At 41.6% G+C, this 13,111-nt stretch overlaps 1 protein-coding gene across 1 annotated transcript in view; it reads right to left on the bottom strand.

Annotated features, from left to right (window-relative positions):
- Positions 1-13,111, bottom strand: part of LOC122808866 (mothers against decapentaplegic homolog 4-like) — a gene marked incomplete in the record, with an annotated part of 2,707,603 nt that overhangs the window by 1,661,485 nt on the left and 1,033,007 nt on the right.

Here is a 13,111-nt window from a genome sequence, read left to right as displayed (position 1 = left end):
GCCGCTGTACACTTTATATTGTGAAGACAGCTTGACTAGTTCCAAATTCACAATAAAAAATATGTAGTGAGGTGTCAGGACTATAGTCAGGAACAGACCGAAACCACAGAGTCCTTGCTTCCACCGTTTGACAATAAATGCTGGTTTCTGAGTCCGACTCAAAGAGCATGCATGCACACAGAGACTTTGCTATGTAAATTTGGATTAGGAGGTTTCAGTTCTACTAGTACTTCAACTGAAGAAAACGACAGCAAAACTTGCATGTAAACATCTTGGGTTAAAAAACAAGACCAGCTTTGCATAATTAAAAAAACGCTGAAACAATGCCATTATTACAGTTCCACTTGATGTAATTTTTAAGTAGTAGTAATGACATTTCTAATGCTTTGACCCCCCCCCCCCAAAAAAAAAGAAATATGGCAGCACTAATTTTTCAAAGATACTGGAGTTGCGTGACAAGACAGTCTGATGCCACGAGAACATTTTCTAGAATCCTAGGCCTACTTGTTCTCATCATGGAATTGTTGCATGCTTTATAGCATAATGACTTTCGGATCAACTTGGTCAAGGATAAGTGGTTATCCCTCAGCTTGCAGAATTTGGGTTTGGAAAATCCCTGTACCGCCTACTTTACATGCCATCATGGGGTAACACTTGCCTTGCTGGATGCTTGCATTACAGTAGCCAGTTATGGACAAAATGGCGGCTGTTTCTACAAATGTGAGATGATGCCAAGGATATGGGGTAAATGTTTGAGAGCACGAATAGCACCACTTTCATGGCATTTTCTCCATTTTTCAATGTTTGGTAGCTGTTCAGTATCAGCTGTGCACCTTGATTAGTTAGTAATTTTACCATATGCTCTTCATACACAAACACATATCACATATACACACAGACAGGCACAACTACAAACACTACGCAGGACAATCAATTCACCTATGGCATGTTTTTATGATATTTAAGGAAATTAGAGCACCTGACAAATAACCATGCCAACATTACGTCCCCCTCAATGTTTGTGCCTTTTATCTTTGCTTATACTGCATGATTTAACTTGTTGTCTGGTAAAAACCCATAAGCAGTGGGAGTGATATTTTTCAGAATTTTCAATAAATATACAGCAAGTAAGCCCTTAACTGCTAAGCATTTTCAGACCGTCTGTGCACAGAAGCTTGACTTGTCCCCCCCCCCATTTTTGCTCTTTGAATTTAAAAGCCTACATCTCCAAAATGTTTCAACACTTATTCATGACATCTTCAGAGAATGTAACTGGTATAATGTAAAACTTCACTGGACTGGGCTCCTACCTCAAAAACAAAGTAGTAGCTGCATCTTAAATTTTAATTTAAAAAATAAAATAAATGCAACTTTTATGTCTCAATATATATAGAGAGAATGAAAGATCACTTTTATACAGAAGCAAATATCCCTTTTGTCTAAAAATCACACTATTATATATTTACATTTTGATAGCTTTGGTTTATTTTACTCTGAAGAGAACTGACAAAATACACATTTCTATTCACCTGTTTTGTAAAAGTTACATCTGTCAATTTACAAAGGACATTCTGATCTGAATTCTACCCTCACCTCAAATGACAACTTCTCTCTACTGTACCAAGATATTGTGAAAAATTCATGATGTAACCACCTTGATAATTCCACAATTTTATTTTGACTGCATAGTGTAACATCTTTTAGGAAAAGTAGAGAACAGAATCTCAAATATGGGCATACCTCTCAGAGAATTTACAATGTGTATTTTTCTACAACATTTTAAAATAAAAATATTACTTTTTCCTATAAAGTAGTATTAATTTGTGTTTTCATTTCATAATGATATAACAGTGATACGACTCAGACACAATGTATGTGTTACTTTTAAAAATGCAAAATATGTCATTCAAATGACAATATAAGACTATTAATGGTACATAGCAATAAATGACAATTTCTTTGTAATCATAAGCATTACAGTGCATTTCTCAGAATAATACATAATGACCCGCAGATAAAAATGCATTTAGTTAGTGGCTTCAGCTGTAAAGGCACAAATACAACTGTACTTAGGTTCATAGGTTCATACTAGGCTATCTGCCCGAGGGCATTTACAAGCCTAGCCCATAGTTTTGTGGCTTACGCCACCCCTTTAGTTTGGAGAAACTATGCCCATTATTTTGCTGTGCCTCTGTCGAGCAGTGACACTGAGGTAACCCCTGGGGTGTATCTGCGATCTCCCATCCATTGGTCAAGATTCCTCTTGAACAAGGCCAGCGAGGTGCTCTGCCTCACATAAACCGGGATTTTGTTCCACAGCAAGGGAGTCTTTGGGTGATGAATCTATCCCTCCAGCACGTCCTATTAATAACCGTGTCGAGGTTTAAGTCTCCCGCCCTTGTGGCTCTGAGGGATCTAGATTTTTTGAGATGAAGCATGTTCATCAGATCTGGGTTTGACATGGCCTTGTATGTCATGCACAGGTCACCTCTGAGCAAGCGGTAAGCAACTGAATATAACTGGAGTTCTTTCAGTCGGGCAGCATAAGACAGATTTTTGAGACCCTTTATCCTTTTGGTGAGGAACTTTTGTGGCCTCTCCAGCTGCTGCAAGTGTCGGGTCAGATACATTCCGAATGGGGCATTGTACTCAATCATTGGTCTGATGAGTGATGAGTATAGGGAGACTATGACCTCCCTTGATCTTAATGTGAATCCCTTCATGATAAGGTGGGCAATGTAGAAGGTCTTCCTAACTACTTTAGCAATATGAGTGTTGAATGAAAGGCTACTGTCAACCTGGGTTCCCAGGTCCCTGATAACTTCTTCTGTGATCAGGGGATTGCCACCTATATGGTAGCTAGGGGTAACCTTGTTTTTCCCGAAGGGTATGACTATGCATTTCTTGGCATTTAACTTTAGGCCATGGCTCTGGCACCAGTTATCCGTTTCTGTGAGACCCTTCTGAAGGATATCTGTGTCAGATGTGTTTTCGACTACGGCACCCGGTTTGCAGTCATCTGCAAACTTTGTCAGCCATAACCCTCCTGTGTTTGCTTGTACTTCAGAAAAGTAGATGCTAAACAAGAGTGGGCCCAGGATTGAGCCCTGTGGGACACCACTTGTGACAGGCTTTGAGTCTGACATGGCGCCAGCAACTCTGACCCTGTGGGTTCTGTCACTCAGCCAGTTTGCAACCCATCTTGTAATGTATGGGTTTACATTTAAGTTGATGAGTTTATCAATGATACCTGAATGGGGTATTGTATCGAAAGCCTTCGCCAGGTCTAGGTAGGCTGTATGGACTGCCTTTCCCTCGTCAATGGCCTTGGTGACGGTTTCAAAAAAGTCAACCAAGTTTAAAAGGCATGATCTGCCTTTGACAAAGCCAAACTGGGTTGGATCCAAAGTCTGCAAATTCCCTATGTCTTTATTTATGAGATCCATTATGATCCTCTCCATGGCTTTGCAGATAAGGCTTGTCAAGCTAATGGGACGGTAATTTCCAGGGTCAGTGGAGGCACCGCCTTTGTGGAGTGGGACCACAGTCGCTGTGCGCCACTCCCTGGGTACGTATCCGGAGGTGAGACTAAGATTAAACAGCTGTCCTAACTGTGGGTTTAATTCATCGTTGAGTTTGTGGAGCACACAGCCGGGGACACCATCAGGTCCCATGGATGCTGTGTTCTTTGCCTTGAAGAGAGCAGTTCTCACCTGGGCGTTAGAGATGTTTGGGGGGCTACAATCATTTGGTATAGATATCTCTCCTTTAGGGGGGGAGGGGGGGGGGAGTTTGCACTGAACCTGTCAGCCAGTATGTTGGCAATGTCTGTAGGATCAGTAATCTTCACATCATTTTGAACTAATTCTGAGCATATCTGGGAGTTTCCTCCTAGGTTTCTGACATAGCTAAAGAATGCCTTATGGTTGTCTTTAGAGTCCTTAGCTATTTTTTTCTCAAAATTAGCTTTGGATGATTTTATGAGAGCTCTTAGCTTTTTACTTATAGTGATCAGCGGTGTCTTACCTTTTAAGGATTTTGCTCCATCTTGTAGTAGCTTTCTGCCTTTGTTGTAGAGTTTGTTTATGGCTGGGGTCCACCAGACTGGACGCTTGCCTTTGGTACAAAGAGTCTTTGTTTTGCTTGGGATTGCCTGATCCATGCAGCCCTGCAGGTGCTGGTAGAAGGCATTTGTAAGTGATTCAGCGGTTTGAGTAATCTTTACCGCTCGGGGGCCTTAAAGGAGACCACACTAGTCTTTAGAAGTGTGAAGTCGGCTTTCGAGAAGTTCTTTACTGTGGTCTTTTTATTTCGGTGGGGGCAGGATGAGGACCTCCAGCGAGATTAGTTTGTGATCTGATCTCACCAGTGAGGGGTATACTTCCGGTGTTGAACATTGTGCTCCCATGTTCATGATGATGAGATCAAGTATGTTTTCTCCTCTTGTGGGGATGGTGACTAGTTGTTCCATGGCATTTGAGTTTATGAATTCCAGGAACTTTTGGGCTAGAGTGTTTGGGCTTGAGTAGTGTTCCCAGTCTATATTCGGGTAGTTGAAGTCACCTAGTATGATGGTGTTCGGAGATACATTTATCCCCTCCAGTGTTTTCAGGAAGGCCATGTGAGGTTCCTGAGTTTGCGAGGGTGGCCTGTAACATGCTACAAATTGCAGAGCGGTCTTGCCTATGGTTAATTGCACCTGGATGGTTTCCGATGCATCGTGCATTGCCACCAATCTTGAGATGTGGGTGTCCTTGATGAATATGGATACCCCCCCTCCTTTCTTGGTATTGTCCGGATTTTGTGGCCGGAACGCATGATATGAGGTAAAACCTGATAGTGCTGGGGTGCTCTCAGGAGCCTTGAACCAGGTTTCTGTCACAGCACAGACATCGATGTTCTCCATACTGAGAAGGGCCTCGAGTGCGTGCATCTTGAGGTTGAGATTTCTGGCATTGAGCAGCATTACCCTTAGTTTTTTTCTGTTGTGTTCTAGGGTGGTAGGTTTAGAATTTGAGCCTTGCCTAAAAAAGGCACTATGGGGGTGGCAAGAGCCTTTGCCAAAATCCGGAATCCTAGGGGTGACAGGTGCAAGCCGTCCCTTGCGAAGCAGCATGGCTTGTCCAGCATGACATCCCAGGCAGACAGACATTGGATCCCCTTTGAATGACACCAGAGTTTAAGCCAATTGTTAAAGCTGATCATCTTATCTCTGTATTGTGGCATCATTCTTGGTGAAGGTAGGATACTGCTCAAGGTTAGGGTCATACCTGCTTGGGCTACATAATCAGAGAGCTCCTCTATGTCTCTTTTCATGTAGTCCAAGGAGGTACGTCTCAGGTCGTTTACACCAGCGTGGACAATGACTGAGTCGTACTTGTACCTGCTGTTGAGAGACCTGAGTGCATGCGTTATGTGGCGGATTCTAGCACCCGACAGGCAGCTTACTGTGACCTTCTCCTTACTCAGTCTGGTGAGCGGGGCGTCAGTGTGTCTGACTATGGAGTCACCAATGACTAGTGTGTCTGGCATTGTGTTTGGCCTTAAGGGCTGTGACTGCTTGACACTCTGACTGTGTGGTCTATGTGTTGCAGGTGTTGTATTCTGAGGTGGTAGTTGTTTGGGTGTCTGCTTTGGTGGCCTCTGCTGTTTTGGTAGATTTTGATCAGAGCCTCCGAGTATGTCTTTGTGTGTTTATGTGTATGATTTGAGGTTGTGATGGTATTATGTGAGACTGGGTCTATAGTGTGTGTGGTTACCTTCTCCTCCTGTCTGGTCTTGCCAGTCCTATGTTGAGAGAGCTCAGCCTCCAGTTTGGCCGTATAGTTGCATCTCTCACATGTATTTGTGTTTTGTGGGAGGAGGAGAGGGTTGTCTCAGGTACATGAGGCAATTGTAACATTGCCTCAATATTCCCAGGTTCACCAGCTGAGCAGGAGAGGACATTAGCAACTGATCCCTCGACATGCTAGAAGGAATAGACAGAAAAACTTAAAAAAAGGTTCTGGGGGAGGTGGGTGACCGAGAAATGGGGTTTGCTTTTTTGGGGTACTTTCTATAACAAGAGTGCTGTATCGAGGTGATAAGTACTGTAGGAGCAAGTGCTTGGCTATACAGATAGAGAATAGTCTACTTGGGAGTCAAGTAGAGATCATTTATAGTTATAGGATACACTAAATAGAACAGTAGTATACTTTGAGGAAGGTAGTTTTAAGGGAAAATTTGAAGAGTGGACTTTAGGTAGCCCTAATAGTTTAAACCTGATTAACCGGCGCTGCCTAGTGTGCAACGGTAGCAGCTCCACGCTAAAGCACGCTTTATAGCAGGGGGCTGGAAAAGACAGGAAATGACCCAAAATGGCCAATAAACTACAAGTTACTGCCTTAAACCACTCCTCTAAGGACAAACAGGCAGCTCAGTACTCCCCACACTCACTGGTAAGTAATGAAACTTCCCCTTGACCAAACAAGGAAAATGGAGAAACACAGGAACCAAGACAAAGCCCAGGGATCAGCAAAATCTGGTCTCTGGAACACTAGTTAGGAAAGAATGGAAAAACAAAGATATTTTTGTTTTTTTTCAAGATTTTTTTCACAGAAAGGCAGAAAACACAATAAATGCTATAATTTTCGATTAATTGCTATCAAAAGCTAGTGCACTTGAGTGTATTAGCCTGTAATTTAACTTTTAGGCAAAACTTAAATTTGCAAGTGCAGTAAACAGTTTTAGCTTATAAAGACAGAAAAAACAGTGCAAACTTCAATAAAACAAGCAAAAACAGTGGTCGAAAGTATCAAATAGTCGAAAAAGCCAAGAAAAATACTTAAAATCTGGAAAGGTAGTCTTTTCTGGTCTCTGCTGCTACAGGAACACTGCTGGCCACCACGAGGAGCTGTGCTGAGTTCTCAATAGCTGAAAAAGCCCGCCAAAGCGCGCTTTATAGCAGGGGGCTGGAAAAGACAGGAAATGACCCAAAATGGCCAATAAACAACAAGTTACTGCCTTAAACCACTCCTCTAAGGACAAACAGGCAGCTCAGTACTCCCCACTCCCACTGGTGAGTAAAGAAACGTCCCCTTGACCAAACAAGGAAAATGGAGAAACACAGGAACCAAGACAAAGCTCAGGGATCAGCAAAATCTGGTCTCTGGAACACTAGTTAGGAAAGTATGGAAAAACAAAGATATTTTTTTGTTTTTTTTTCAATATTTTTTTCACAGAAAGGCAGAAAACACAATAAATGCTATAATTTTCGATTAATTGCTATCAAAAGCTAGTACACTTGAGTGTATTAGCCTGTAATTTAACTTTTAGGCAAAACTTAAATTTGCAAGTGCAGTAAACAGTTTTAGCTTATAAAGACAGAAAAAACAGTGCAAACTTCAACAAAACAAGCAAAAACAGTGGTCGAAAGTATCAAATAGTCGAAAAAGCCAAGAAAAATACTTAAAATCTGGAAAGGTAGTCTTTTCTGGTCTCTGCTGCTACAGGAACACTGCTGGCCACCACGAGGAGCTGTGCTGAGTTCTCAATAGCTGAAAAAGCCCGCCAAAGCACGCTTTATAGCAGGGGGCTGGAAAAGACAGGAAATTACCCAAAATGGCGCGCTTTATAGCAGGGGGCTGGAAAAGACAGGAAATGACCCAAAATGGCCAATAAACTACAAGTTACTGCCTTAAACCACTCCTCTAAGGACAAACAGGCAGCTCAGTACTCCCCACTCTCACTGGTGAGTAAAGAAACTTCCCCTTGACCAAACAAGGAAAATGGAGAAACACAGGAACCAAGACAAAGCCCAGGGATCAGCAAAATCTGGTCTCTGGAACACTAGTTAGGAAAGTATGGAAAAACAAAGATTTTTTTGTTTTTTCAAGATTTTTTCACAGAAAGGCAGAAAACACAATAAATGCTATAATTTTCGATTAATTGCTATCAAAAGCTAGTACACTTGAGTGTATTAGCCTGTAATTTAACTTTTAGGCAAAACTTAAATTTGCAAGTGCAGTAAACAGTTTTAGCTTATAAAGACAGAAAAAACAGTGCAAACTTCAATAAAACAAGCAAAAACAGTGGTCGAAAGTATCAAATAGTCGAAAAAGCCAAGAAAAATACTTAAAATCTGGAAAGGTACTGTCTTGTAATGCAGTTTACTGTAAAAGTCAAAGCTGGAGGGGGTGGGATCATAGAATCTAATGACAAAAAATGATTCTTCTTCTAAAGTACAGACCATTCTTCAAAGAGGTATTTAAGGTCATTACAGTACTTAGCTTACTGAGCAGAAGTTCACTATAGCACCTATAATAAAAAAGAGAGAGAATAATATAAAATGTCTGACTGTAGCAGTAAATATACATGAATTAAATCTAGTGAGTCCATCCCTGAAAGACTGTATCTTGGTCACCTTTGGGATCTAATTACGAAACTTACAGGTAACAATAGGTAGGTCAGCTACAGAACACATTTAATACCACAAATATATTCTAAGAGCTTTGAAAATGACCCCACAGCTTTAGCCTGGATAAAAGCATGCCACTGTTGCCATGGCTTATTACAAATGAAAAAAATATATATATCCTGGTGAAATGTACACAATTTTTTACATCTCTTGCATTGACAACTCAATAATGAATTATTAAAAAATATTTTAGGCTATTACTGTACTCATACTGAGTAGAAGTTGCCTGCAGTACACAAGACAAAAAGAACATAATGCAGTTTTGTCGGATGGCAGCAGTAAATTCATATGAACTAAAGCTACAAGAACCTGTCTTTGAAAAGATATGGCACGGTTTCCTATGAGATTTCATTATGAAACTTTCAGGTAAAAATAACATGGTGCTCAGCTGTAAAACAGGCATAAAACCCCAGTTCTAATGTTAATGATTCCACTGCAACACATCTCTGAACTTGATCCAAAGCTTTAGCCATCTGAAAAGCTAGTGGTATTGTAGTCATGGTATTTTTAAAAAGAAAAAAAATCTATATTTGTCTGGAGAAATATACAGAAATTTTATTTCTGATGTATTAGCTCAATAAGTACTTCCAGCAATGATTATATGCAGCACACCAAGTAGAAGTTTACTGTAGCACTCAAAATTAAAACAGAGTATAATGTAAAATGTCAGACTATGGTAGCAAAGACACTTGAACTAAAGCCACTGGAGCCAGTTCTGAAATGCTACACCTCTGTCCCTGCCAGATATTTCATTATGAACTTTTCAGGTAATAACATCAGTACATTTAATTACATAAAAAGTTATGACTACCGGATGGTGTCCCCGGCTGTGTGCTACACGAACTCAATGAGGAACTAAACCCACACATAAGGCTGCTGTTTAATCTTAGCCTTACCACAGGATACGTACCCAAAGAGTGGCGTACGGCAACTGTGGTCCCACTCCACAAAGGCGGTGCTTCTACGGACCCTGGTAATTACCACCCCATAAGCTTAACAAGCCTGGTCTGCAAAGCTATGGAGAGGATCATAATGGAACTCATAAATAAAGACATAGGGGACCTACAGACATTGGATCCTACCCAATTCGGCTTTGTCAAGGGCAGATCATGCCTCGAACTTGGTCGACTTTTTTGAAACAGTCACCAAGGCCATTGATGAGGGTAAGGCAGTTCACACAGCCTACCTTGAACTTGCAAAAGCTTTCGACACAATACCCCACTCGGGTGTCATAGAAAAGCTCACCAGCTTAAATGTAAACCCATATGTCACAAGATGGGTTGCAAACTGGCTCAAGGACAGAACCCACAGGGTTAGAGTTGCTGGTGCCATGTCAGACTCCAAGCCAGTCACAAGTGGTGTCCCACAGGGCTCAGTCCTGGGCCCCCTCTTGTTTGGCATCTACTTTTCAGAAGTGCAGGCAAACATAGGAGGATTGTGGCTGACAAAGTTTGCAGATGACTGCAAACTGGGCGCCATAGTTGAAAATCCATCAGACACAGATATCCTTCAGAGAGGTCTCATAGAAACGGATAACTGGTGCCAGAGCCATGGCCTTATGCTAAACGTCAAAAAATGTATAGTCATACCCTTTGGTAAAAACAAGGTAGCCCCAAGTTACCACATAGGTGGCAATCCATTAAGCACAGAAGAGGTTATCAGGGACCTGGGGATCCAAGTTGACAGTAACCTTTCTTTTGACACTCACATTGCCAAAGTGGTTAGGAGGACCTTCTACATTGCCCACCTGATTATGAAGGGATTCACATCCAGATCAAGGGAGGTCATTGTTCCCCTGTACTCTTCACTTATCAGACCAATGATCGAGTACAATGCCCCATTCGGAATGTATCTTACCCGACACCTGCAGCAATTGGAAAGACCCCAAAAGTTCCTCACCAAAAGGATAAAGGGGCTCAAAAATATGCCATATGCTGCCCGACTGAAGAAACTCCAGCTCTATTCAGTCGCATACCGTCTGCTCAGAGGTGACCTGTGCCTGACATACAAGGCCATGTCCAACCCGGAATTAATGGACATGCTCCACCTCAAAAAATCCAAATCCACCAGAGGCACAAGAGCAAGAGACTTAAACCTCAACACGGATATAAATAGGACGTGCTGGAGGGACAGATTCATCACCCAGAGACTCCCTATGCTGTGGAACAGAATCCCGGTCCATGTGAGACAGAGCACCTCGCTGGCTCTGTTCAAGAGGAATCTTGACCAGTGGATGGGAGATCATAGGTTTACCCCGGGGATCATCTCTGTATCACTGCTGGACAGAGGCACGGCAAACTAATGGGTATAGTATTCTTCAGCCTAAGGGGTGGTGAAAGCCACACAACTCTGGCTAGGCTTATAAATGCCCTAGGGCAGATAGCCTAGTATGAACCTATGAACCTATGAAATCTATCTTCAGAGCTTTTAGTGCAGCATAACTTTGAATTAGACACCTCAGCTGTAGTTGAAATCATAGTACAGTAGCCATGGCATAATACAGCTGAAGGAAATGTACTTTTTTGCTGAAATATGGAAGATTTTTTTATATTTGATGCACTGAAAACCCAGTATAGAAGTACTGTAGGCAATTACTGTGCACAGCATCCTGAGCAGATGCTCATCAGCATACCCATAATTAAAACTGAGTATACTGCAAAACAGCAGTCTATGGTAGCAACAGTACATGAAATAAAGCCAAGGTTTCCTGTCTTTGAAAGCCTACATTTCTGACCCCCCCCCAAGAATTAATTACAAGATTTTTCAAAAGATAAGAGTATTTAGTTACACAACACACACAACACTAATTATAGCATCAGAACTTCCAGTACAACATGCCTCTCAATTTCAGTCCACAACATTAGCTACTTGAAAGCATGGCACTACAACCACAGCAAGTTAAAACTAAAACATATACTTTTTCTAGTAAAATTATAGGACTTCTACTTTTACCATAATAAGAAATTAGTACACATATTTTTGCATTTTTGATATTAACTTTACTCAGCCTTTTTGTAGGGGTCAAGTAGCCTTCAGGTTGAAATCAAGCATACTGTCAGACTGTGACAAAAAAGCCTATGAAACACTGGCTTTTCTTTCTACATATAAAAAGCCACAAATGAGGTCCTTAAAGACGGTTTACAATTAAACTTTGGGGCAAGTAGTAAGATATTTAGGTACAAAACACATCCCTACTGTCACAGTAGAATTTGTCCTTCTCCATGTAAGTACACTACATTTGACCTTGAATGAATCACATAGACATAATTGTCCAAGTTGCTCTGACAAATACTGTCCCCCACAAAAACATATCATTAATCATTGAAGTGTTCAAGTAATTCCCATTTGCTGTCATGCATCATCTACCCTCAAATTATGTTACATGCATTCTGTAAACTTCTAATGTCTCACTGAGAAGAAAATGAAATACAAATGGTCACGGCAACATATTTTGACCTGCTGCACTTAGACACATATACCCCTCCCCCCCCGAACAACCCATATTTTTATTCAACAGTAATTATGTAATGACCTTGTACTTTCACAAGCAGCATGCCTCCTCACACATAACCCCAAAATAGGACATCCACCTTCTATGTATACCTCTGATGTGTGGTTGTAAGGAAAGTGAAAAACAATGACCACAGTGATTTATTTCAACCTCATATCCTCGGACACACACATTCACCCCCTACTCCAAATCAGCCATTTCAATGACTGTTTTACATGAATCATGCAACTGTTCTTTGCTTTCATTCACAGAGTGCCCCACTGAACAGAGGAGCCACTGCTGGCAACCACCTCACTTGATCGGAAAATCACAAACACATTAAATGGCCAAACATAAATGAGATATTGTGGTTATCATTAGCAGTTATACCTATATCAATACTCACATTGTCTCAATATTGTTTGCTCCTCAGTCTGACATACTGTCTGTCAGGAGCACAACAGTCACGATTGGGAGTGTGTCTTGAAAGGCCTGCAACACTAGGAGGACAGCTCATCTCCAGCACAATGATGTGTATCTTGACCTCTTCAGGATACCATGTGCCTTGGACTGTCCCTCACTGGAAATGTCCCCCACCTAAGCTGAGAGGTGTCCATGGTCACTGTGGCCTTGGACTGAAGGAGAACAAAAGGATGGACTTTGTGGAGTTTATTGCAGTATGTCCACCAAAGAAAGTAATTCTTGCATACTTGACTAATTTTGACTGGCATGGATAATGCATGTTGTAGAATAGACCATTGAGTGGCGAGTTTCCATTGAAGTATTCTCATATGGAACTTGGCAAGTGGTACAAAAGTGACTGCAGCTGCCATGGATCCCAAGACTGAAGTATCAGATGTGCCATAAAGGAAGAATTTTGTATTATTTCTTGACATGGAATTGGATGGTTTCTATTCGAGGCACAGGAAGATAAGCTATTTGGGTGGTTGTATCCATGTGAATACTGATGAATTCTAAATTCAGAGTCGGTATGAGCTGAGATTTGTTGTAACTGACTGACATTCCCAGACTCCGCTGATGGCTGGCTAGAGCAGTCAGGAGCCAGTTATCCAGATATGGAAACACTTGGAATCCCAGCAGTGTGAGGTGTGCTGCTACTACAGCCATGCACTTGGTGAACACCCTGGGGGATGTGGCGAGACCAA

Source organism: Protopterus annectens, chromosome 8.part0 (genome assembly GCF_019279795.1).
Source record: "Protopterus annectens isolate FY-2018-M chromosome 8.part0, PAN1.0, whole genome shotgun sequence".
In the NCBI taxonomy this organism is placed as follows: Eukaryota; Metazoa; Chordata; order Ceratodontiformes; family Protopteridae; genus Protopterus; species Protopterus annectens.
The sequence above is the reverse complement of the archived record's forward strand: the minus strand, read 5'-3'. Positions and strand labels throughout refer to the sequence as shown.